This window comes from Triturus cristatus, chromosome 7 (assembly GCF_964204655.1).
Source record: "Triturus cristatus chromosome 7, aTriCri1.1, whole genome shotgun sequence".
NCBI lineage: Eukaryota > Metazoa > Chordata > Amphibia > Caudata > Salamandridae > Triturus > Triturus cristatus.
The window spans coordinates 79,460,886-79,486,957 of record NC_140590.1 but is presented as its reverse complement, the minus strand read 5'-3'; positions in this window follow the sequence as shown (position 1 = coordinate 79,486,957).

Genomic DNA, 26,072 nt, shown 5'->3' with positions numbered 1-26,072 from the left:
CTACCAAAATTGGAGGAGGCATTGCCATTGTGTACAAAAATAATTTATCAGTAACCATTCTAGAAGAAATAAGCAACCCAGATTTAGAAAATCGGGTTTTTAAAATCAATTTCTCAAAGAATATTGGTTATAAAGGGGCATTGGTTTATCGTCCCCCTGGACCCTATACCAACTTCAATATCTTGTTGCTGGAGGTACTGGCTAGGCATATCAACCCTGATAATGAGTTCCTACTATTAGGAGATTTTAATATGCATTGTGACCTCAAGGACAATGTTGAGGTACAATCATTTTTAACTGATATGTCCGTGCTTGGTCTAGTTCTAATAAACACTGGTTCTACCCATTTGGCAGGGCACACCTTGGATCTTATTTTTTCAACCAAACCTAATACCCTGATATTTGATTCCTCTACCCAGGTTAATTGGACAGACCACTTTGTGTTGAAATTTTCTTCCTCATTCTTGGGTAAAGCCTCCACCCAGACATTAGCCCTTCCTATTAGGCGTAGACCATGGCACAGGATTACTCCAGAAACATTTGAAGAATCCTTTGCTAGATACTCCACCCCACCAGGAGAGAACGTCGATATAGCATTAGGTTTCTATAATCAGACGATACTCCAGGTGGTAAATAAGATTGCTCCTATAAAAACCTACAAACCTTGCCGAGCTCGGAAACAAGAGGTATGGTATACAGAACACTTGAGAGCTCTCAAACAGCAAGTAAGAAAATTAGAAAGGGTGTGGAGATCAACCCAGGATAACACGGATAAAAATCATTTTTGGGCAGCTCTTTCCAAATATCACAAGGAAATTCGCAGTGCCCGCAAATCCCACCTACAGACCCTTCTCCTAGCTGCAGGAAACTCTTCTAGAATACTATACCAAACTTTACAAACATTTGTGAAACCAGCAGCTTGTGAATCTTTGGAATTGGCTTCACAACAACTTTGTAATGAAGTAGCACAGTTCTTTAACGATAAAATAAACAAGATTCACGACAATATTCTAAATTCTCAGCCCCCCATTATAGATGATACTATATCACCTATTGTACTGGATAAAGAGATAGCAGGTACAAACCTACAATCGTTTTCCTCTATCTCCTTGAGTGAAACAGAAAGTTATCTAGGGCAGATTAAAAGCGGAAGCCCTTCTGATATAATTCCAGCAAGAATTTTTCCGATTGTAGGAAAAAGCTTGAGTCCTCAGATTCAAAGTCTCATCAATCTCTCTCTTACCGATGGGCAAGTTCCTAAGGAATGGAAAAAAGCACTGGTAAGGCCTATTAGAAAAAACTCTTCCATTCCTTGGACTGACTTATCCAATCTGAGGCCTATCTCGCTACTCCCTTTTTTAGGGAAGGTCATAGAGAAGCATGTCAATAAGCAGCTTTCTCAGTACCTAGAACTACATGGCAAGCTTGATAGTTCTCAGTTCGGCTTTAGACCCCGACACAGTACTGAATCTGCTCTGCTGTCGGTGACAGATGACCTTCACATGTACCAAGATCGAGGGTATTCTGTGATCTTGGTACTGTTGGACCTATCGGCGGCGTTCGATACCATATCACATAACATCTTAATCGAACGTCTGACCGCAATTGGAATAGAAAGCACAGCGTTAACCTGGCTAAAGAGTTTTCTGTCAGACCGCACCCAAACTGTCAGCATGGGTGCATTCAGGTCGACAGAAACCCATATCACCAAGGGGGTGCCACAGGGCTCTTGTCTAAGCCCCACTTTGTTCAACATCTACGTGGCACCCCTGGCCAATATTTTGAGAGAATTCGGGTTTGTACCTATCTCGTACGCTGATGACACGCAGCTTATTTTCCCTTTCAAGCATCTGACCGACGAAGTGAGGGAGACCTTCTCAAACGGCATGAAAGCCGTTGCAAATTGGATGAAGGCGAACTATCTCCAATGCAACGTAAGCAAGACTGAAGTAATGCTCTTTGGAGAGGTTAGAAATCTGTGGACCTCAGAGTGGTGGCCAAGTGAACTGGGACAAGTACCCGAACCCAAAACGGTCGCAAAAAATCTAGGGGTCCGTCTTGACCGTGAACTTACCTACAAGCAACATGGCAACTGAGTCTTTGGCCAATGCTTTCATGCTATTGGGCTCTTACGTAAAGTGTTTCCACTACTGCCTGATTCCATCAGAAAAACTCTGGTTCAGGCTCTAGTGCTGAGTCGCTTGGACTACTGCAACGGACTCCTGCTATCGGCCAATCAGGGAGTCCTAGCTAAACTCCAAGTAATACAAAACACTGCGGCAAGATTGGTGATGAATGCCCCCCCTAGAACTCCTTCTAAACCTCTTCTCGACAAACTACATTGGCTCCCAGTCTATAAAAGGATCAAGTTCAAGACATGCTGTCTTATCCATAGAACCATATATGGCACTGGTCCTCCTTGTTGGAAAGATAAATTCATCCCTTACATTCCTACTCGACTCCTCAGATCTAGCAGTAAACTTCACCTTAAAGTACCAACCATTAAGAAAAGTAGACAAGGGGGGAAAGCTCTATCTGTGGCAGGCCCGACCCTATGGAACAATCTTCCTTATGAGTTAAGGCAATGTTCCGAATTTTTGAGTTTTCGGAAAAAACTCAAAACGTTTTTATTTTAGTAATCCCTCACTACGTTAGCTGGAATCTCGCTGATTTGCGGTGTGCCTTCTTTTCTCCCGTCACCTGTAGCTGCCAACTTCTCTTCCTCTGTTTTTCTGTGCGCAGAGATACTCTTATGCAAGAGTCGATTCTAGCGCGGTATAAATTTATAAATAAATAAATAAATAAATAAATAAATAAATGATGGGTGATATGTTTACTACAATGATCCTCTCTACGTAATTAGATGAGTGTATGAGTTGTGTCTGAGTGTTACATTAGTGCACCCATGTGTCTCAGTATTTCAATGACTGCATGGATTGTAAGTGGGTGTTTAGATGCTGCATAGGTTCTGCTCAAATGTTATAATGATTGCATAGTTACAGCCTTGTTAATTTCATAAGTAAATAATTAGTACCTAGGTGAGTAGATGAATGTGTTGGTAGTGCCTGTATAGTTAAATGACTACACAATTCCTGCCTACCCGATTGCAAAAGTACTTGTGTAGTGTCTGGGCAATTGAACAACTCCATGAACAGTGAATCACTGATTTGATGACTGCCTGACCAGTGGCTTGGTGATTGCATGAGTGCCTGAATACTGTCTGGCTGAATGTGAAAGTACCATGAAAATAGGAGGTAGCAAACCTCTAAACTGGCCTATATGTTTAAGTAATTGATCTATTTAGATTCCGCATTACCAGAACAACATGCCAATTGTCACTTCAGATTATATCACTGTCTTTATAAAAACATTATCAGTCCCTTGTAGTTTTTAAATCAAAAAGATTTTTTTATTCTTAATTAGAGCGAACAAAAGCATTTTTTTCTTTTTTTGAATTCACTTACAATTTTAGTGCAAACATGTTACATAATTGATGTGATAAAAAATAATAGCATCCTAGACATCAAAGACACAAAATTCTATAACATCCTAGACAAAAACATGAAAGAACCACTTACTAACCATTCATGCTAACATTCATTCAAGAAAAAAAGTTTTAAGTACTAGAGGAAACCATTGGGAAGGGAAAGCACAGGACCCTTGGATTGGTCAAATTTGATCAGATTGACAAGCTGGAAAATAACAATCTTCAATATCACTGTGATGGAAGCAAGATCGCGGTCAACGCGCGTTTCAGTGGGAGACCACCTTCTTCAGGACCGACTGCTATTAGTTAAAAATTGAAATATATACAAGGGAAGTCTGGATGTCTGCAGAAAAGACAAAAGAAATGGCATTGGCAAGTTGAAAGGGAATGCATTTGATTTCAAAAGGAGATTTCTTCCTTAAATTAGTTATATGTGCTTAATAAGCTTTAGATTCCTTGAGTGCTATCAAAGCTCAACGAGATTTTTCAAATAAAGTTGTGTGAGACATGCAGAAGAGGGTGATGCAATAAAGCAGAGTCCAACTATTATAAAACCCATTGGTGTTGTTAGGGTAGAGATTGAAAGTGTGTATCAACGGAAGATGAAAGGTGTGTGATGGTTGGTTGGAACATGCACACCTAGATGGAAATAATGTAGGTGGCTAACCTATGAGTCAAAGAATAGAATGCACATGGTACGCTGTAAAGCCCATCTGTGCAAAGTGATACAGCGGTATCAATTTCTAAAAGAAAAAATATTAGTATTATTAATGCTGTTTTCTTTAAAGCTCTCATAGATGACAAAATGATAAAAGATACGAAAAATAGGGGAGCAGCGCACTCCTGTTAGTTGGCTTTACAATTCGGTTGTAGTTTTTTTATATAGGTGCTGCAGTGTTATGCTCGCTGTCTATCGGTCATTGGAGTAAAGAAACCAAACAAGGCAACCAACTGATGGTCGACACTGCGTACTGTGCTGGGGGTGACTAAGACCCTGAACAAATAATCACCTTGTCATAAAGGATAATCAAACACAACGGTCCAAATCAAATAAGCATATATTGATTCATATGCAAAGTGAATGTATACAAAGGTAGTTAAACCAATGATCAGACATTACAATAGTTATTTACAGTCATCAACTGAATACATTACTAACAAAGCAAAAATGTGATACATAGTACATTTGATCATTCACATGATGACTTAAGGGTGAGCCCAATGCATTTCGGGACTTAGATGTCCCTTCGTCAGGGGCAATCTGTGAACAAAAGGAACATAATAATCATGGAATAAATTTTTAGAAGAAAACTCAGATTCACATAGCATGATGCTCAATACTAAACATCACAAATCCTGTGACTACCAATGGTGAATAACCCACGTGGGTACATAACACAACATGCCACTGTTAAATAGGCTTTACAAAAAGTATGCGTTTTTTATAAAGAGAAAAGTCGACATCACCCAATAGTGTGAGATCTCCATAGTGGTATAGGTGAGCAGAGTGGCTGTTAAAGAAGAGTAGTGCCAAGGTAAGTATAAAAATATGAGAATATGTGGCGAGAAAGCCTCACCTCATGTACTAGGACGGTAAAGTTGATGAAAAAGAGATCGTGACTATCGGATCACAACGCTGCTATAGTGGAGGAGAGAAACAAATGTAAATGAACGGAAATGATGTTAATGCCGGTAAATGGTAAGCGGAGCAAAATGCACCCAACTTACCAGCAATTCTGTAAGCGGGACCACGGAGATGGAGACTGAAAACAGAGAAAGAATGGAGTCAGCAGAAATGCTGAAAGCGGTACGGAAGAAAACACATAGAAGAACTGGGTACGGTACTTACAAGTATAATCTAAGGCGAATAGCGTGGACCGTACAGCCAAGGAGCATCCGATACCGAAGGAAGGTCAACGAAATGATGCTGCTCACTCATGATTATATGTACAACGACGAAGGAGGGCGGTTACGGACTTCCGGGATGAGATAGAGATGAAAACAGGACTCAAACAAAGGTCGCCATGTTGGAAAAGAGTGATGTGTCTGAGTCACGAAAGGGGCACTACATGAAAAATAAAGGGGGGTAACACGGTAATTACGGATAGGCAGATCAAATATGTAAACGAAAAACCGGATACTTACAAGGTAACATAAAGTGGGATAAGGAGACTGGAAAATAAAAAATGAATCAATGAAGAATGAGAAAATCGATATATAAAAAAAATATATATATGAGAAAAGCGGCTAAATAAAAAAAAAGGAAATAACCAAAATAAGGTAAAAAGACTAAAAAATATTTCTGAAAAAAGGAATATATACTAAGACATAGATGGGCATGATAGAAAAGGCTGTGCATCATCAGAATGATGCGACGATAGAAAATTTATTGGGACCTGGAATGCGGACGATGGGCAGATAAGAATGAATAGAAAGCAAAGCGCAGTACATATAGCGTAAAACAAGTGTATGCCAAAGCAGGCATAAATTGTGATAAGAAGCCAGAGAGAGTATGGTGTGAAGGTGATTAGTGGATGATAATGTGTGTGGAGGTATGGAGATAAAGTTGTGATAAAGTTAGTTTACCCCATAATGATAAGGGAACACTAATGATTCATAAACTGAATTTTTGAGGGGATTGTCTATAGAAAGCATGACAGATCAAGGTGATCATTGAGGCCAAATGGGGCCAAGGTATGTAATTTCTGAATCCAAAAAATGTCTTTACGTAGTAATAGGTTAGTAGTGTCAACTCCTGGTCTGACGCTGATGGTTTCAATAATTTGAAAGCGAAGTTGTGAAATCGTGTGTTGGGCTTCAGACCAATGAATCGCAAGGCATGAGGTGGTGTTTCTGTTTCTAATCCTGGATTTATATTCCGTGATCCGGGTCTTGATTTTGCGTTCAGTTTTACCTACGTATGCCTTTCCACAAGGACATTTAATGCAGTAAATGGCATGTGAAGTATTGCAGTCACTAGTGTGTTTTAACGGAATCTTGGAATTAGATGAGGGATGAGTGAGAATGTTGCCGGTTATGACGTTATTGCAGTTCACACATGCTTGATATTTACGTGTACCATGGTACGTGCTCAGCTTGTCAGAAACTGTAGTGGGTTTCAAAAGGGAACGTAGGTTCCTGCCTCTGGTGTAAGCGAACATTGGTTTCTCTTGGAATAAACCTTGGAAGTCTTGTTCTTGTTGAAGAAGTTCCCACCTTGAGTAGATGATGTTTTTGATTTTGGAAGAAGCGGTCGAAAAACTACTTACAAATACCAATCTCTGGTTGGAGGGACGCGTTTGTTGTTTCAGGAGTGCATCTCGCTGTTTGTTCATGGCTTTCGTCATGCAGGTGGTTAATACTTCCTGAGGGTAACCTCTTGCTGAAAAACGTTTAGAAGTTTCAAGTAGTTCAAATGAGCTATTAGTGACGTCAGAACAAATTCTACGTATCCTTATGAACTGAGATAATGGCAGATTCATGATCAGGTTGTGAGGATGAAAACTTGAAAAGGTTAAAAGGCTGTTGCGATCCGTTGGTTTGTGAAATACTGTCGTGCTAAACTGGTTGGAAGCTGTTTTGCTCACTTGTACATCAAGATAGTGGATCGTGTCCTCACTGATGGAGTATGTAAGTTGTATGTGTGGGTTAATGTTGTTGAGTACCTCTATCATCATGATGAAAGACGATATGGAGTCATTCCAGATGAGAAAGATATCATCGATGTATCGATAATACAGGATGATTTTTGTCCACCAATCAGGGTTGGAGATGATGTTATCTTGCTCGTATTGTGCCATGTAGATATTCGCATAAGCTGGAGCTCCCGAAAATCCCATCGATGTACCGTTCAATTGGGCATAGAATTGATTTTGATATTCAAAATAGCTGTTATGGAGGAAAAATTTCAGAAGTTGGAGAATAAATTTTTTTTCGGTATCAATGTCCTCCATTTTGAGAAGTGCCCACTCCACCGCATCAAGACCCGCGGAATGTGGGATCGAGATGTAGAGGGCTGTCACATCGATGGTGCAGAGGTATATAGTGCTTTGTGGGTCAATCGTGACCTGTTGTAGGACTTGGAGAAAATGCGTCGTATCTTTGAGATATGTTCTCCATGATTGGACAAACTTCTGTAGGAAATGGTCCAAAAATTTCCCGATGGGGTCAAAAATAGACCCACAACCAGATACTATCTGGCGAAAAGGTGGGTCATAGGGGTTCTTGTGAATTTTCGGGATCATATATAGATGAGGCCGTTTTGGATTGGTAGACATCAGGTAAAGTCGTTTGGCGTTATCAATCCATTCATTGTCGTATGCCGTCTTAAGCACTGAGTTGAGCAAATCTTGAAGTTGTACAGTAGGATCACCTGGAAGAAGCATGTAGGTGTTGGTGTCAGAGACATGTGATGCTACTTTCGAATGGTAATATGCTGAATCCATGACCACTATAGCGCCCCCTTTGTCAGCCGGTTGTATTGTGATCAGAGAATTATTGGCCAAGTTCTGAATGATGTTGCGTTCGTACTTGGAGATATTACTGTGGTGCTTAGGTCGGTAGCTAAGCTTTTCCAAATCTTTGTTTACCAGGGTTTCAAAACTGTCCAATGTTTTATGAGAAGTTGGTGGCATAAAAGTACTCTTCATGCTAACATTCATTCAAGAAAAAAAGTTTTAAGTACTAGAGGAAACCATTGGGAAGGGAAAGCACAGGACCCTTGGATTGGTCAAATTTGATCAGATTGACAAGCTGGAAAATAACAATCTTCAGTATCACTGTGATGGAAGCAAGATCGCGGTCAACGCGCGTTTCAGTGGGAGACCACCTTCTTCAGGACCGACTGCTATTAGTTAAAAATTGAAATATATACAAGGGAAGTCTGGATGTCTGCAGAAAAGACAAAAGAAATGGCATTGGCAAGTTGAAAGGGAATGCATTTGATTTCAAAAGGAGATTTCTTCCTTAAATTAGTTATATGTGCTTAATAAGCTATAGATTCCTTGAGTGCTATCAAAGCTCAACGAGATTTTTCAAATAAAGTTGTGTGAGACATGCAGAAGAGGGTGATGCAATAAAGCAGAATCCAACTATTATAAAACCCATTGGTGTTGTTAGGGTAGAGATTGAAAGTGTGTATCAACGGAAGATGAAAGGTGTGTGATGGTTGGTTGGAACATGCACACCTAGATGGAAATAATGTAGGCGGCTAACCTATGAGTCAAAGAATAGAATGCGCATGGTACGCTGTAAAGCCCATCTGTGCAAAGTGATACAGCGGTATCAATTTCTAAAAGAAAATATATCAGTATTATTAATGCTGTTTTCTTTAAAGCTCTCATAGATGACAAAATGATAAAAGAGCCATAATACCTGAAAACGGCTACAGTTCAAGAATAAATTCACGAAGGGAGATTTTTATTTATATATCCAATTCTATTTCTGAAATACCAGTCGCAAAAAAACTGTGAAGGAAGATGAGAGACCTTTTAGACTTTTTGGAGAGTGAGACAGGGTGGTGGGGTACAATATATACCATAGATTGAGTTACCTTGTCTGGGCGTGTGGTTGTACATCAATAGAAAAACCAAAACCGGTGTCTGGTATTCTCTGTATCTCTACAGTGATTTCTTTTTATTCTTTATCAGTAGGGCTATCCAGTCCCAAGTTATCTGTAAAGAATGTGGAAATATATTTATCGTACCGATAGTGGTGTCCCTGATGTCATGTATATTAAGTGTGTATAGGTTTTAAATGGGAAGTTTGACGGACAATGAAGGCCTTTTGACTATCTCTCTCTGCCTCGATAGTGTTGCTGGAAAGAATGTGTCCGTCATAGATCTATCACGTTAGGCGCTTACTGTGGCTAGGAAGGCCATGTAAGATTTGAAGATACAGCTTATATTACTGTTTGGTCACACTGCGTGCTTATTTGCATGTGTTACCCAAATCGATATCCAATAGATGGAGGCAAACTATTTTTAAAAGTGAGATACTCTGAGGCCACCAAATCAAAAAGAAAACTACTAAAATTCCTATAAAAGTAAGGGGCCGTGTTTTATCTATGGATTTAGCTTAGACCTGGTGAGCAAGAATGTCTGCCAAATACTAAACAAGAACTTGAAAATCCTAAACACCAATGAAAGCTGTAAATTTCTTGAGAAACACATAGTGGCTTTTAGAAGAAATGCCAATCTGCGAGACAAACTTGTCCATAGCAGAATGAAGCAGAAAAGCACCTTTGCGGTACAGTTGTAGTTAGGACCTGGTTTCTATTCAAAAAGCATTTTTTCTTTTGCCAATATCTTTGGGGGCATTTGTTGAATCTTTGTGACATTTTCAAAACTAATGGGCCGCTCCGGTCAGCTCCTGTCTTGAAGGTTTCGGGGTAATTTGTCAAGGGGGGGTTGAGAAAAAAAGAGGGTCCCAAAATGCGTTTTTTCCATGGTAATTTCTATAGGAAATTTTAGACAAGGCTAGAGCCCGAACTGCTGACTGGCATTACACCAAATTTGGCAAAAAGTTTGGTCTTGGTTCAAAAAGCGACATGTGTTTTTTTTAAATGGTGTAAATCCGTTCAGTAGTGCCTGAGAATATTATACATAAAAAATACTAGTATCTGTGCCTGTGGTGGATCTGTGAACTCCTCCTGATCATGAGCTGGCTTCTGATTGGCTGCCAACACTCCAAACCAGGAAGTGCTGGCTGCCATCCTGTGACTCGGTCCAACCGAGTCACAAGAAAACAGTGAAAAAAACAAAAAAAAGGGAGCAGGGTAGGAAGACCCTGACCCCCTAGGGCTGCTCCGGGGGGTCCCACAGGGAACTCGAGGGCCCAAAAAAGCATTTTTATTGACATATTCAGCAGGATTTGTATATGGCCCGCGAATACGGCTGAAAATTGGAAAAAAAAGAAATGCGGTCTCGAGCACTTTGTTTTCTTGAAGCCCACTGGTGGGCAACGTTCCGGGGGCAATGCTCATTTGTGATGCAGGGGTTCACAAGGGCCCCCACAGCCCCGGGGACTGCCACCTCCCCGGGGATTTAATTATTGCATGCAGGGGCACGTGGCCTACTTGCAGCCCCGGGGACCGCCACCGTCCTGTGACTCTACTTTAAAACAAAATGTAGTGTGGGCGGGTTTGAGCCCCCCACATGCCCCGGGGACCACCACCTCCCTGTGGCATACATAAATAATTAAATGCGGGGGTCCGTTGCAGAACCCTGGCCGGGGACCACCACCTCCCTGGGGCTTTACATATGAAGGGAGGGGGGCCGGACGGCCCCCCTTAAGGAGGCCTTCATGGCACTGGGGACTGCCACCCCGAGGGACAGCTCCAGCAAAGTCCTGAGGTACCCACCCCCAGTATATTGCAGTTTGCTATGGAAGGGCGGAAGCACTGCTCCCGCCCTCCCATAGCAAACAGTGCACTCGCTTTCAACTAGCGAGTGCACTGTTCGCAGAGTGGTGCAAAAAGGTGCGTGGCCTGGGACCACCTTGTGGAAATATGGATTTTCCTGATCAGTTATGTCCCCTATCTTGGACCCCAACGGTTCTATGTGCATGTCGCAAGTACATGTATGTTCCCTCCAGTTCCAGTATTGATGACGCAAACACATGCGTGTCCACCGTCAACATGTCCTCTGCCAGATCCGCCATGAATAGGCCGGATATTCCATTCTTAAATATGAAAGGCCACCGGCTTTATATGGTTCACTTATGCCACTTTTCAGTCCAGGCAAGTAGGCCCTGACTCTGTCATCAAACTCTTCTTGCCTTCTGCCTCTAAAAACTCCAGCCCGAGCCTGCATCTGTGACCATGAACTTTGTCTCATTCTCTGCGCTGCTCACGAAGCCTGACATCAGCTTACTCTCTGCCAAGAACTGTATTTCACCTTCGAATTATCTGCTTCCCCCTCAGCCGATGCATTCCTGCCTAGTAGTTTAAGTAAACATTCTTCCAGTTACCAAGCAAAAAGACCCATCTTCTCTGTCCTCATGCAAGTAATTCATAGCCTTGTTACCATGGAATATTCCTACCCCCTCGCATTCAGTGTAGACACTTAGACGCTTGTACACGCACAGTCAGTATAGAATAGATTCTGTCCGAGAGTCCTCCTTTTTGGATAACATAGTTCTTTAAACATAGGATGTTAGATATGATTTGGGATTAGGTTGACTTGACCTCCCAGACTTCTCGTCTCCACATATAGAGCTAAATGTCAAGTCCCCGTCACCCCCTAGTTACACGTCAATTACACGTCATACTGCTGCGCGCGCATCCATGCCAAGTATTATCTTATAGATCCACCTATACATGACATCACAACCAATCATGTTCCTTTTTACTCATTATTACACCCATTTTCGGTTACGCAAACCAAACGTCAATGTCCTTATCAATTGTTACGCCTACTGTATTCACTTCATTATAATGTATGTATTATAAAAGTTACTGCTTGTCAATAAAGTATGTACTTCACTTCCTGAACCCCCGTGGTGATGGAACTTGAGGCATCCGATTATAATCGCTTATTGGAATAAAGCCCATTCCGAAACTCTAATATCACGGATTCTGCCTCTCATTTTACTGAGCTATTTTATAATGTTTCTGTACCAAATTCAGTCCCGGTAAAGGAGAAATATTTACCACATGATGGCGCCCGAACAGGGACACTTTCTCATCTCACGCGCCGGCGGTGTGTTGCAGGCCCGGTCTCCTGCCACAGCTGGACGGACAATAACGCGTACCAGCAGGATTTCCTGTATCTCCCTCCGGTCAAGCGGGGGCGACTGAGACTGCAATCAACACCCAGACGAGGCGGTGAGAAGTGCGAAGTATCCCGACCAGAGCCTAGCTGAGAGAGCAAGATCCGAGGTATACAGAGACCCACCAGTCCGAAGTCAAGCCCAGTGTCCGACGAGTCGAGTCGAGTCGAGTCCGGTCCGGTTCAAGTTCAAGTTACTGAGGCCTTCCGTTTCCGAAGCTACCCGGTGAGTACCATTGCTGGGGAGGCATTTCTGACGTGCACATAGGTTGTGCCGGTCAAGACGGGTTTGGGTACACAAATCCGGTCTGCACTGTTTTAGCAGTGTATCTGTACTGTTTAGCAGTATATCAAGTATTCCGAAGTATTCCGAAGTGTCTAGTTATTGTCTAGTTATTGTCGAGAATTAAGCTTGGTGATTAGTTATGCAGACGATCATCATTGTTGTTTCAGTTAATGGTTTAATGTTAAATGTTTAAAGTGTTTAAGTATGTTCTGAATATCGTGGTATGAATGACTGTTCATTATCGTGTTTATTGTATTAAGTCTGTTCAAATTCAAGTATCAGGTCAAAATCAAGTATAAGGTCAGTTCTCAATATGCCGCTCTTTTCGAAATTAAGACAGATCACTACCAGAAAAGGGGTTCTCGAAGAAGCCGTCCCTATTCCTCCTAGGGACACTCCAGGGCACTTTATGTATCACAAACATGGCTTAGACGCTATATTATTTCTTGATTTATGGGTAGACTATACCAAGGGATTACCAGAAAGTCAAAGGTGGCCCACAGCGGGGACCTGGGATGCAGAGTGCATCATGAAAGTCGAGGAAGAGTTATGGAAAAGAAAAGTCAGACAGTCACAGAAAGACGCCGTTGAATTATGGCGTAAAGAATCACATAGACGAACAGAAAAAGCACGTAGACAGGAGGAGAAGAGTAAAGAGAATTCCAATAAAGTTCGAGAGAATCTATTAATTGAGGAAGGTATCCGAGTAAAATCAGAACAAGTAGACAGACAAAGAAATGCCCTTATGAATGGTATGTATCCTCTCCTGGCCGAAGGATTACCTAAGGCTACTCCAGAGACACCAAAAGACTTGCCAACCCCATTGTTCCCAATAAAGGTACATCCTAAGGGGCATCCTAGAACCGCAGAAGATGTTTTTCTTTCCTCATATTTAGATGACGCAGCTCCCGAGTATGCTAACTCTGCCCTACATAGACCGCATACCAGGGAGGTTCAACGCCAAGATCCAGTACCCGTATCCCTGCAGCAACAAATCGAGTCACAAGTTCCGGCAAGCACATCTGTTTCTGTATCCGCTCCTACAGCTACTTCTATGGCTGTGTCCACGCCTGTAGTTGCTGTGTCACGTTCGACGAATCCTTTTACACCCGACGCCCCAGATGGGGCCGCGGGAGGAGCTACCAATGTCTTTTCTACGCCACCCAGAATAAATAAACTTACTTTTCAAGAGTCAGCGCATTCACGTACACCCAAACTCCTTAGTACCCGTACGCTTAAGGAACTTCTTATAGACTGTAGATATGACCCGGTGCCTGGAAAGGAGGACGAAATGACCCTAGCATCATTGCGTATCAGACGAGCCGCAGTGTATTTAGCGAAGTTACCAGGAATGACTGCGCATCTAGATAATATATATCATTTTGTCCAAACAGGGAGAGATCCAGAATGTATTTACAGAGCTATGGAATACCAGAAAGTAGAGATACAGGGGGAACTGTTACGTTTCCTCATAAACTGTGTGATCAGAAATCAAGACCGACCGGGGGTAGACCCGGAAGCCATGAAAATTCTTACAAGATGGAGCCAGAATATATCGGAAGGGAGACATGATAAACAAAACTGTATAATAGCCATGTGCCGAAAGATCCGTAAAGAAATAGAACGCCTACACGAAGAGCGATTAGAGGTAGACGAGTTCGAACAAAACGAGGAAGAAGGGTCAGGACTGCCCACAGGACAGTCGGACACCATAGCCTATGTAGGTAGAGGAAGATCTTGTAATAGGAGTAAGACTAGATATCACACTGACTCAATACATCCGATATGTCCAGATAATAACAGAAATTTTCAAATACCTATAATTAACATAAGGTCTAACGAGCATTCGTTCCAAACCGCCGACAAACTACTACAAGAACGAAGGGGTTATCATTTCCTCGATTCTATGGATGAACAAGATTTAGCCAGGGCAGCTGTCCATTGGGTGGACAGTCCCGGAAAATATAGTGATGATACAGTAGTACGCACATTTTTGAATCTTACCCCAGATGAACAAAGGTTAGCTGGGATTTATATGATTCAACAACTCATTATACTATATCGGAGTCAGCATTCGGACCCTGGTCCCTTGCCTGACATACTGACTGAATTACTTATGAATAAATGGAGAGGTCCAGGTACTGAATTAATTAAAGAAATTCTAGAATCAAGAAAGCAGTATATTCTTTTTGTATGTTCAGAACATGTTCCATTGTCTGTCAAGGAAAGAACTACGTATCACATAGATAGACAGAATCCCTTACGAGAAGTGCACCCAATAAAGGGTGAGGACAACGAGTTTAAACGCGTATTTGTATATACGCCTATATCGAAAATAGAATTGTTAGAAATGAAGAAAGTAGTACCCAGTCATGACAAGGACCCAGCGGGGTTTCACCGAGAAATTAAAGACATGTTACTCATGGGAGAATATACCTACCCCGACATTATGACAATATTAAAGGTGTTGATGCCTGCTGGCATTTATGAGAAACTCAAGGAAAAAGAGTGGGAGGTAGGTGATCAAAAGATAGAATGGTCAGCATTAGAAGCAGAAGAAAGGGCCCGAGGTCCAGGTTCGGGGCTTGGGGACAAAACTAAGGCATTACCAGGACTACTAGTACAGGTACTGCCACGTTTATTAACTACGAAAAAGGAAGATTGGGGTACAATTTCAGCCTGTAAACAGAAGCAAGACGAAGACACTAGTGATTACTATGCCCGTTTTGAAAAATGTTTTGGTATAAATAGTGGCATAAAAGCAAGTAGCGAATCATACCCACATCTGTTTGTAACAAAATTAGTAGAAAATGCTCTGCCCCCAGTAAAGAATAGAGTATTAAAATTCGAGAGTACCTGGCAAGGTAACACTCCAACACAAATGTTACAAATGTTACAGTACCACCACAATAGAATTAAAGAGGAACAAGAACATGAACACAGACGCATGAAAGACACGAAAATGAAAATGCTAGTTTCCCAGACAGTTCCAGCTGAAGGACATAAAAAGGGTATGACACATTCCGATTCAGCAGGACCTGTAAAGGGGACATGCAATTATTGTAAAAAGCCAGGCCATTACGTACACGATTGTCCAGTTTTAAAACATAATATCGCCATAGGTAAAACACAAGAAAGATCACGGCCACTAAGACAAGATCAGAATGAACAAGGAGCTATGCAGCATGCCCAGGCCATGCCAGCCTCACAACAGCCAATACAGTTTGTGCCAGCTGCACCACCGTTGCCTGCTGCTGCCACACAGACGACAACACGACAAATGTATCAGACCGCACAGTATGAATATCCCGAGTATCAGCGTTACGCATGAACAAGCCTAGAGAGGGAAGTTGACTTACCCCTTATCGAGATTCCTGTAGATCAAGAAGGACCTTATGTACATAGTAAATTATTAGGTCAAGATAGAAAATTTTTACTCGATACAGGGGCAAGTCGAACAACTATAAAACGTAGTGAAGTTCCAGGGGCACCCCTCTCAGGCTCACAGAATATTTCCCTTGGTTTTTCAGGAAAACCTATTGTTAATGAAGTGTCACAGCCTTTGCCACTTACGATAGGACCTCTGACCCGAACTACAGATTTACTGCTTACTAAATCATGTCCAGAAAACTTGTTAGGAATAAAAACGTTGAAAGCCCTAGGAGCCATAATATGTTGTTCTCCGGAAGGAGTAAGGTTGTTTTTACGTGATTTTAAAGGTCACTATGTATCTAGAGACATGGATCCCCGACTGCAGACTTTACCTACACACCTATGGGCACAAGGCCCTACTGATGTTGGTTGCATGAATATTACACCATATCGAGTCACACTAAAGGCAGGAGTGGTGCTACCACGAATGCGACAATACAAGTTACCACCAGATGCTGTAGTGGCTTTACTACAAATCATTGACGAGCTCATTGCCCAAGGAGTAGTTGTGGAAACAGACTCCAATATATGTAATTCACCGATAATACCGATTCTTAAACGAACAGATCCTACAGCGCCGCCAGTATATCGATTGGTTATTGATCTGCGCGAATTAAACAAATGCATTGTGCCACAATTCCCTGTGGTCCCAGATATCTCGTCATTACTGACAGCCATTGATTCCGAAGCGACATTCTTCACTGTAATTGATCTCAAAAACGCCTTTTTCAGCGTCCCAATAGATCAGGAAAGCCAATATTTGTTCGGATTTAGTTTAAATGGGCGTAGCTTTAAATTCACACGCGCACCTCAAGGATTTACAGAAAGCCCCAGCATCTATAGCCAAGCACTGAAACGAGAACTTGACAGTATCCACATGCCAGTCAACACTGCTTTGTTTCAATATGTCGATGATCTGCTGATTACCGCAAGAAGCGAACCTGAATGTGAGAAAGCATCACTGACAGTTTTACAATTTCTGGCCGAAAAAGGGCACAAGGTGTCCCCTTCTAAGCTGCAATTCTGTGTCCAGCAAGTTGTTTATCTTGGACACTCGCTGGACAAGGAGGGAAGGCAGCTTACACCCGACCGTATTCAGTTAATAGCTAACATGCCAATACCCAAGACACAAAAGGAGGTACGGGCTTTCATAGGCCTCACTTCATATTGTAGGCAGTGGATCCCTCAGTATGCATTTCTAGCAAAACCACTCATTCAATTGACAACACAGGAGGCAGCCACATCGACTGTTCTCCCTTGGACTCAGGAACACACACAAGCTTTTGAAAGCCTAAAGAAAGCTTTATGTCAAGCACCCGTTTTAGCAACGCCATGTTACAAAAAACAGTTTACACTCTTTGTTACAGAACGCGAAGGTACTGCTTTGTCAGTACTCACACAGGATCAAGCAGGAGCACACAAACCATGTGCCTATTTCTCTAGTACATTAGATCCCGTAGCTCAGGCTCTGCCTGCGTGCCTGAAATCAGTAGCAGCGACAGCTTTAGCAATCAGACAAAGCGATGCCATAGTGTTAGGACATCCATTGACAGTTCAAGTACCCCACGCAGTAGAGGTTCTTGTAAATAGAACGCAAACACAACACTTGACTATAGCGCGACTTACAGGATATGAACTTACATTGTTTCAGCCACATATAGAAATAAGACGCTGTAACACATTGAATCCGGCCACACTTTTGCCAGTAACCGGAACAGACCCACTAGCCCATGACTGTATTGAAGTTATTACTGTAACGACAAAACCCAGACAAGACTTGACCGATGTTCCCTTGTCAGATCCAGACTTGACATTTTATGTCGATGGTTCATGCATGAGAACAAGTACAGGAGAGTTAGTAGCCGCTTATGCAGTCACAACAGATACTGAAGTCATTGAAACTAATCGTATAAATACTTTGTCAGCTCAAGCCGCAGAGCTCATCGCTCTGACACAAGCCTGTATTCAAGCCACGAATAAAAAAGTCAACATATACACTGATTCACGTTATGCATTCGGAGTTGTACATGACTTCGGCGTGCTGTGGCGAGAGAGAGGTTATTTAACTTCCCACGGTGCCCACATTCAGCACGGACCCCTCATTCACGCATTATTAAATGCAATACATCTACCCACTGAAATATCAATTATGAAATGTAAGGCCCATACGAAGGTTACTGATATCATTTCCCAAGGTAATGATCTAGCCGACAGAACAGCTAAACTGACTGTTCAAGCTCAGACCCCCGACATGACAAAGACAATAGTCCCGACACCGACACATTGTATGACCGTTAAAGATCCTACTCTTGACGTAATTGACATACAGACACATGCTACACCAGACGAAATAAAGAAATGGACCGAGTTAGGAGGGATCCAAACGGACCAAGGATGGATGATGAAGGAAAGGTCTGTATGGTTCCTTCCTGATTCAATGGTCCAAGTCGTAATTAACACTATACATAGTCCGGCACATCTAGGAGAAAAAGCTATGCTAGACAGCATTCAACACATTTGGTTCAATAAACATTTACGAGCAGCAGCAAAACAAAAGGTCCGTACCTGTATGATCTGTTGCCAGTTCAACCCAGGAAAAAGTGTTCCCGTAGAACAGGGTGGATTTCATCCTCCTGATCACCCTTTTGAAGTCCTACAGATGGATTATATCCAGATGGAACGATGTCGAGGATTCAAATATGTTCTCGTAGTTGTCTGCGCTCTGTCCCGTTGGACAGAGGCGTACCCGGTTTCAGATTACACTGCCCCGACTACTGCCAAACAGTTGGTTCGAGAATTCTTCCCACGATACGGTTTACCACGTGTTGTCTACTCAGATAACGGCCAGCCGTTCTCATCCGAATTAATGAAACACGTTTCACTTCTGCTAGGATATCAGTGGAAATTCCACTGTGTCCGACATCCCGAGGCAGCAGGTCTCGTAGAAAGACATAATCAGACACTGAAAATCAGACTGTCCAAAATATGCAGAGAGAAAGGGGTCGACTGGATAGTAGCATTACCAGTTGCACTTTTTTACATGAGAATGGTAGCACACTCTAGAACAGGGCTATCCCCGTATGAGGTGATCTTCGGTAGACCACCGAATATGTGGGGGACGCCTATACCACGCAAAATAACTGATATTGACTGTAATATGCTGACAGATTACTTGGCTTCCTTGATGTCTGCACTACAATCTTCTCGTTCACAGGTAGCTGCAGCCTTTCCCGACAACACTGAGGTGAAACCCCATGACGTGGTTCCGGGGGATCTTGTCTTTGTGAGAAATTTCGACCGAAAGACTCAACTGGAGCCCAGGTGGAAAGCACCCAAGTTGGTCCTGTTGACCACAAGAACAGCCGTGAAGATCGAGGGCCGCAAGGGCTGGATTCATTCAAGCCACATCAAGAAATTTCATGGACTATCTTCGGATATAGACATTGTGCCCTGCACTCCCTCACAGACTGATACAAAGCTTCCTTTTGTTGAACCGAACAAATCTGAAAATTACAAACTAAAGCTTAGGCCCACCAAGTCGAGCAATTTGATTGTTTAAGTCCTCTCCAAGGTGAAGCGGTTGAATTGTCTCTGACATGTATCCCTTGGACCTGAGTAGAGAAAATACCCGAAAAATGTTGAAACGACAGGCGTATTGTAAATCACTGCGTAGCCACTGCATAGTGACATTATTCATTTTGTTTTTATTGAGTCTTTTAATAATTATTACAAGTATGTTGTTGCACATATATTACCCTATTTCTAGACATGTTTATAATGTTGCTGCTGAACATTCTTTTAGTGACTTACCTCCGCATGAATTGTCTTATAGACTTGCGCTGCGCAATAACACTTTCATTAGTATGTTACATCATTCCCATCAGACTAGTAACGCCACCAATTGTTGGGTGTGTGGCCGACTCCCTCCCTACCAGAATTATGAAGGAGTCCTGCCTTTCTTTCCACATCCATTTACACATAATGGCTCCTGTGGAGCATGGTTTAGTTTAATTAATTCCATAGACTCAGACACAGCAGTTTACCAAGACCATTGGATATGGGGAAACCTGAACCTAGTTTTATTCAAAGTCTGTTACCCTGACAAGGAGGGTCGCCCCAAAAGAACAGGAACTGATCTAGAAAATGAAGTATATGGATTAGGTAATTTTACACCTAATCTCATGATTCTAAATGTCGTATCCGAAGTTGAGCTAGTCTTACCCACCATGTCAGTATTCCCAGCAAAAGGTGAATTATGTGTAAGAAAGGTTGGTTCCATACATATGGGCCACAGTCAATGCACTACTACCGTAGAATTCAGTGACCAAGGCAAATCTTCATTCAGAGCTTCTCGCCACTCCTACTTTATATGTGGTCAGACTGCATATATGCGTCTACCCCTAGATTGGGATGGTACCTGCTACATTGCATTCCTTTTGCCACCTGTTTTCCTAGCTCCTCCTGATTATTACAGAAATATTCATTTAGTACACAACAGAAAACGGAGAGATCTCCCCATTGTCGATTACACTGAGACGGCATGGGACAAGTATGTAGATTTTAATAAAGGCATCTTTCCCTATATAGGTACTGTTACTAATAGTAAGCTGATACGTAGATTAACTAGAACCCTTGAAGCAGTAGTGAATGAGACTATTTCCGCCTTAGGCAATTTAACGGAAGAGCAGTCTGCTATGCGGATTGTTGTGCTTCAAAATCGTCTTGTCCTTGACGTCATCCTGGCTGATAGGGGCGGAGCTTGTAGGGTCATCGGATCAAGCTGTTGCGTATTCATACCAGAAAATTCGCCATCTGTATATAAAGCCATCACTCGCCTTCATAAGATTGTAAGCCAGATACACCAGAACCCAGGCACTTGGACTTGGTCCAGTTGGTTTTGGAATGCGGTATCAGCCTGGGGATGGAGAGTTCTATCCTTCCTAGGTATTGGCCTTCTCATACTATTCAGTTGCTGTCTATGTCTACAATGTGGACCAGCGATTTGTGGTCTGTGTGCCACATCGTGTATCCCACATCAAGATTTTCATTCAAGATCCCGGAAGAAGAAAGAAGAACAAATGATGCTATATGAACAGATCAATGGATTGATGAAGATTGATATCTCTTGAAGGGCAAGTAGGGGACAAGGAGGGAATGTGGAAATATGGATTTTCCTGATCAGTTATGTCCCCTATCTTGGACCCCAACGGTTCTATGTGCATGTCGCAAGTACATGTATGTTCCCTCCAGTTCCAGTATTGATGACGCAAACACATGCGTGTCCACCGTCAACATGTCCTCTGCCAGATCCGCCATGAATAGGCCGGATATTCCATTCTTAAATATGAAAGGCCACCGGCTTTATATGGTTCACTTATGCCACTTTTCAGTCCAGGCAAGTAGGCCCTGACTCTGTCATCAAACTCTTCTTGCCTTCTGCCTCTAAAAACTCCAGCCCGAGCCTGCATCTGTGACCATGAACTTTGTCTCATTCTCTGCGCTGCTCACGAAGCCTGACATCAGCTTACTCTCTGCCAAGAACTGTATTTCACCTTCGAATTATCTGCTTCCCCCTCAGCCGATGCATTCCTGCCTAGTAGTTTAAGTAAACATTCTTCCAGTTACCAAGCAAAAAGACCCATCTTCTCTGTCCTCATGCAAGTAATTCATAGCCTTGTTACCATGGAATATTCCTACCCCCTCGCATTCAGTGTAGACACTTAGACGCTTGTACACGCACAGTCAGTATAGAATAGATTCTGTCCGAGAGTCCTCCTTTTTGGATAACATAGTTCTTTAAACATAGGATGTTAGATATGATTTGGGATTAGGTTGACTTGACCTCCCAGACTTCTCGTCTCCACATATAGAGCTAAATGTCAAGTCCCCGTCACCCCCTAGTTACACGTCAATTACACGTCATACTGCTGCGCGCGCATCCATGCCAAGTATTATCTTATAGATCCACCTATACATGACATCACAACCAATCATGTTCCTTTTTACTCATTATTACACCCATTTTCGGTTACGCAAACCAAACGTCAATGTCCTTATCAATTGTTACGCCTACTGTATTCACTTCATTATAATGTATGTATTATAAAAGTTACTGCTTGTCAATAAAGTATGTACTTCACTTCCTGAACCACCGTGGTGATGGAACTTGAGGCATCCGATTATAATCGCTTATTGGAATAAAGCCCATTCCGAAACTCTAATATCACGGATTCTGCCTCTCATTTTACTGAGCTATTTTATAATGTTTCTGTACCAAATTCAGTCCCGGTAAAGGAGAAATATTTACCACAACCTCTCAACAATCCTACTGTGTGGAGCTTACTGGAGGTAACAGGAGGGCTGGTTGGCCCCAAGGGACACTCAGGAGGTAAGGGGACTTCATCTCCCAACCCAGAGCCTGCCAGGATGTGCATTTGCAGAGTGGTGCACCTCTCTTATATCTTTCTGCACCCCAGTTCGCTCTTTCTGCACCTCTCTGTCACTTTCTGCAGTTCTCTAACCTCTTTCTGCACCTCTGTTGCTTCTTTAACCACTTTTGTTGCTTCTTTCTGCACTTCTCTTGCTTCTTCTTGTACCTCTCTTTCTTCTTTCTGCACACCTCTTGCCTCTTTCTACAACCCTCTTTCTGCACCCATGTTCCCTCCTTCTGTACCTCTCTTGCCTGTATATCCACCTCTCTTGCCTCTTTCTGCACCTCTATTGCTTCTTTCTATACTTCTCTTGCCTGTTTCTACATTTCTGGTGCTTTTTTGTACTTCTCTTGCCTCTTTCTGCACCCCACTTCCCTCTTTCTGCACTTCTGCTGATTCTTTCTGCACTTCTCTTGCTTCCTACACCCCTTTTAGCTTTATCTGTACCTTCTTTGCCTCTTTCTACACCTCCTTCCCTTGTTCTGCTACTCCCTTGCCTCTTTCTGCCCCTCTTTTGCTTCTTTCTGCACTTCTCTTGCATCTTTCCTTATTTCTGTTACTTCCTTCTGCACTTTTCTTGCCTTTCTATATCTCTTTTGCTTCTTTCTGCACTTCTCTGGCCTTTTTCTGCACCCCTCTTACCTCTTTCTACACCTCTGTTGCTTCTGTCAGCACTTCTCTTGTGCTTCTTTAGGGATCTCTCTTGCTTCTTATGATACTCATGTTACCTCTTTCTCTACCCTCTTCCCTTTTTCTGTACTTCTCGTGCCTCTTTCAGCACCTCTCTTGCCTCTTTCTACACCCCTCTTCCCTCTTTCTGCACTTCTCTTGCCTCAATCTGCTCCTCTGTTGCTTCTTTCTGCAATTTTCTGGCCTCTTCCTGTACCTGTCTTGCCTCTTTCTGCACCTCTGTTGATTCTTTCTGCACTTCTCTTGCTTCTTTCGGGACTTCTCTTGCTTCTTACTATACCCCTGTTGCCTCTTTCTGCACCCTCTTCCCTTTTTCTGTACTTCTCTTGCCTCTTTCTGCACCTCTGTTGATTCTTTCTGCGCTTCTCTTGCTTCTTCCTGTACCTCTCTTGCTTCATTCTGCACCCCTCTTGCCTCTTTCTACACCTCTCTTCCCTCCTTCTGCAACTCTCTTGAATCTTTCTGCACCTCTCTTGCCTCTTTCCGCACTTCTCTTGCCTCTTTCTACATTTCTGTTGCTTCTCTCTGCAATTTTCTGGCCTCTTTCTGCACCCCTCTTGCTTCTTTCTGCATCTCTGTTGATTCTTTCTGCACTTCTCTTGCTTCTTTCTGTACCTCTCTTTCTTCTTTCTGCATCCCTCTTGCCTCTTTCTACACCCCACTTCCCTCTTTCTGCGTCTCTCTTGGCTCTTTCTACACCTCTGTTGCTTTTTCCGCACTTCTTTTCCCTCTATATGTACCTTCTTTGCCTCTTTCTGTACTTCTCTTGCCTCTATATACACCTCTGTTGCTTTTTCCGCACTTCTGTTGCTTCTTTCTGCACCTCTCTTGCCTCTTCCTGCACCCCTTTTCCCTCTATCTGTACCTTCTTTGCCTCTTTCTGCACTTCTCGGGCCTCTTTCTGCACCTCTGTTGCTTCTTTCCATACCTCTGTTGCTTCTTTCTGCACTTCTCTTGCCTCTTACTGCACCACACTCTCTTCTATCTGTACCTCTTTTGCCTCTTTCTGCACTTCTCTTGCCTCTTTCTACACCTCTGTTGCTTTTTCCGCACTTCTTTTCCCTCTATATGTACCTTCTTTGTCTCTTTCTGTACTTCTCTTGCCTCTATCTACACCTCTGTTGCTTTTTCCACACTTCTGTTGCTTCTTTCTGCACCTCTCTTGCCTCTTCCTGCACCCCTTTTCCCTCTATCTGTACCTTCTTTGCCTCTTTCTGCACTTCTCTTACCTCTTTCTACACCTCTGTTGCTTTTTCCGCACTTCTGTTGCTTCTTTCTGCACCTCGCTTGCGTCTTCCTGCACCCCTTTTCCCTCTATCTGTACATTCTTTGCCTCTTTCTACACTTCTCGGGCCTCTGACTGCAACTCTTTTGCTTATTTCCATACCTCTGTTGCTTCTTTCTGCACTTCTCTTGCCTCTTACTGCACCACACTCTCTTCTTTCTGTACCTTGTTTGCCTCTTTCTGCACTTCTCTTGCCTCTTTCTAAACCTCTGTTTGTTCTTTCTGCACTTCTCTTGCTTCTTTCTGCACCTCTCTGCAGGAGAGTAGGATCTGCCTCTTATAGTTACACCCACTTTTTGCTGGTGTTTCACTGTTTTTCAACTTTAGTCTGGCTGGAGCCCTGCTATTCAGGACCCCAGCCTAGCTGCTTCCTCTCTAAACTGATTGCATGTACTTTAGGTACACTCCAGATTGGATTCTGGGGTACTCTTGTGAGTCCCTGGTATGTGGTATACTATGTACCCAGGGCATAGGCACCCCAGAGGCCTACCAGGGACTGAAGCATGTATTGTGCCACCCCTGGAAAGCCTTTCAAAATGACACCACAGGTCCGCTACTGCAGCCTGGGTAAGGTGGTGCATGCACCCCTTACTGAAGTATAGGTTCACTATACCTCACCTATCACTGCACATAGTAACCTGTCAGTCACCCCTATGGCAGGCCTTATCAATTCTGAAGGCAGGGTGCTTGGTTATATGTGAGAGGGTGCCCAGGCATGCACTGAGCCCCTCTGCAGCCTTCAGAATCTCTTCTCCGGAGTTGTCAGTGGTGCAGCCTGACCATATACTCTTAAGTGCATTATATCTAAAACGGTTAATGCTAACTTTGGACTGGCTGCACGGAAACATGTCATGTTTGGTGTCAAACACCTTGGAATCATACCCCCACATCAATTCCTGATGTGAGGATATGAACCCACCCTTCTAGAGGGAGAGACATGGCAATACTGGTATACCTGGTAGAAACTTAACAGAGCCCTGGCATCACAAAATGGATGCTGGAGCCACAGACATGGGTCTGGCCTCCTACTGAAACTCCGGCAGGGGAGGCCTGGACAATAGATTTCCTATCACAGGGAGGTGTAACCACCTCCCAGGGAGGCTTATGTGTATTGGGGCTGGGTGGGAGCACTCTCAGAGTGCTTTGAAGTCCTGCACTGGGGGCACATTTGGTGTCCCTGTGCATAGTCCAGCTCAAACCGGTTCAGGGGCTTCCAGCCCCTGCTCTGGTGTGAAACTGGACAAAGGAAATGGGTGTAGCCACCCCTCTTTCCAAACCCTCCCATAGGTGAGTCCCTAGAGCTAGTCCAACCCCTTCCTTAGGTATAAGTATGGAACCTCTGTAACCAGAACGTTAGATATCCCTGGATGAAACTCTGAAGCTGAATCCTGGAACTTCAACGCTCTACTAAAGACTAGAGGACTGAAGAAATCTCCCTTGGGGTCAAGGAGTGACTCCCCTGCTTGGCAGGCACCAACAAAGCATTTTGCCGGTCTTCATCTCTGAAGCTCCCGCCAGAAGTATTTGCAGCCCAGGAAGAGGATTTCTGGACATCTCAGAGGCCAACCCGAGTCTCCAGCAAAGCTGAGACCCGCAGCCCTTGTGAGTAGTGTGGAACCGGAACGCCTGGTCACCGTGCACTTTTGCAAGTGCATTGACTTCTCAACATCTCATGAAGTCATGCTTGGGGTTA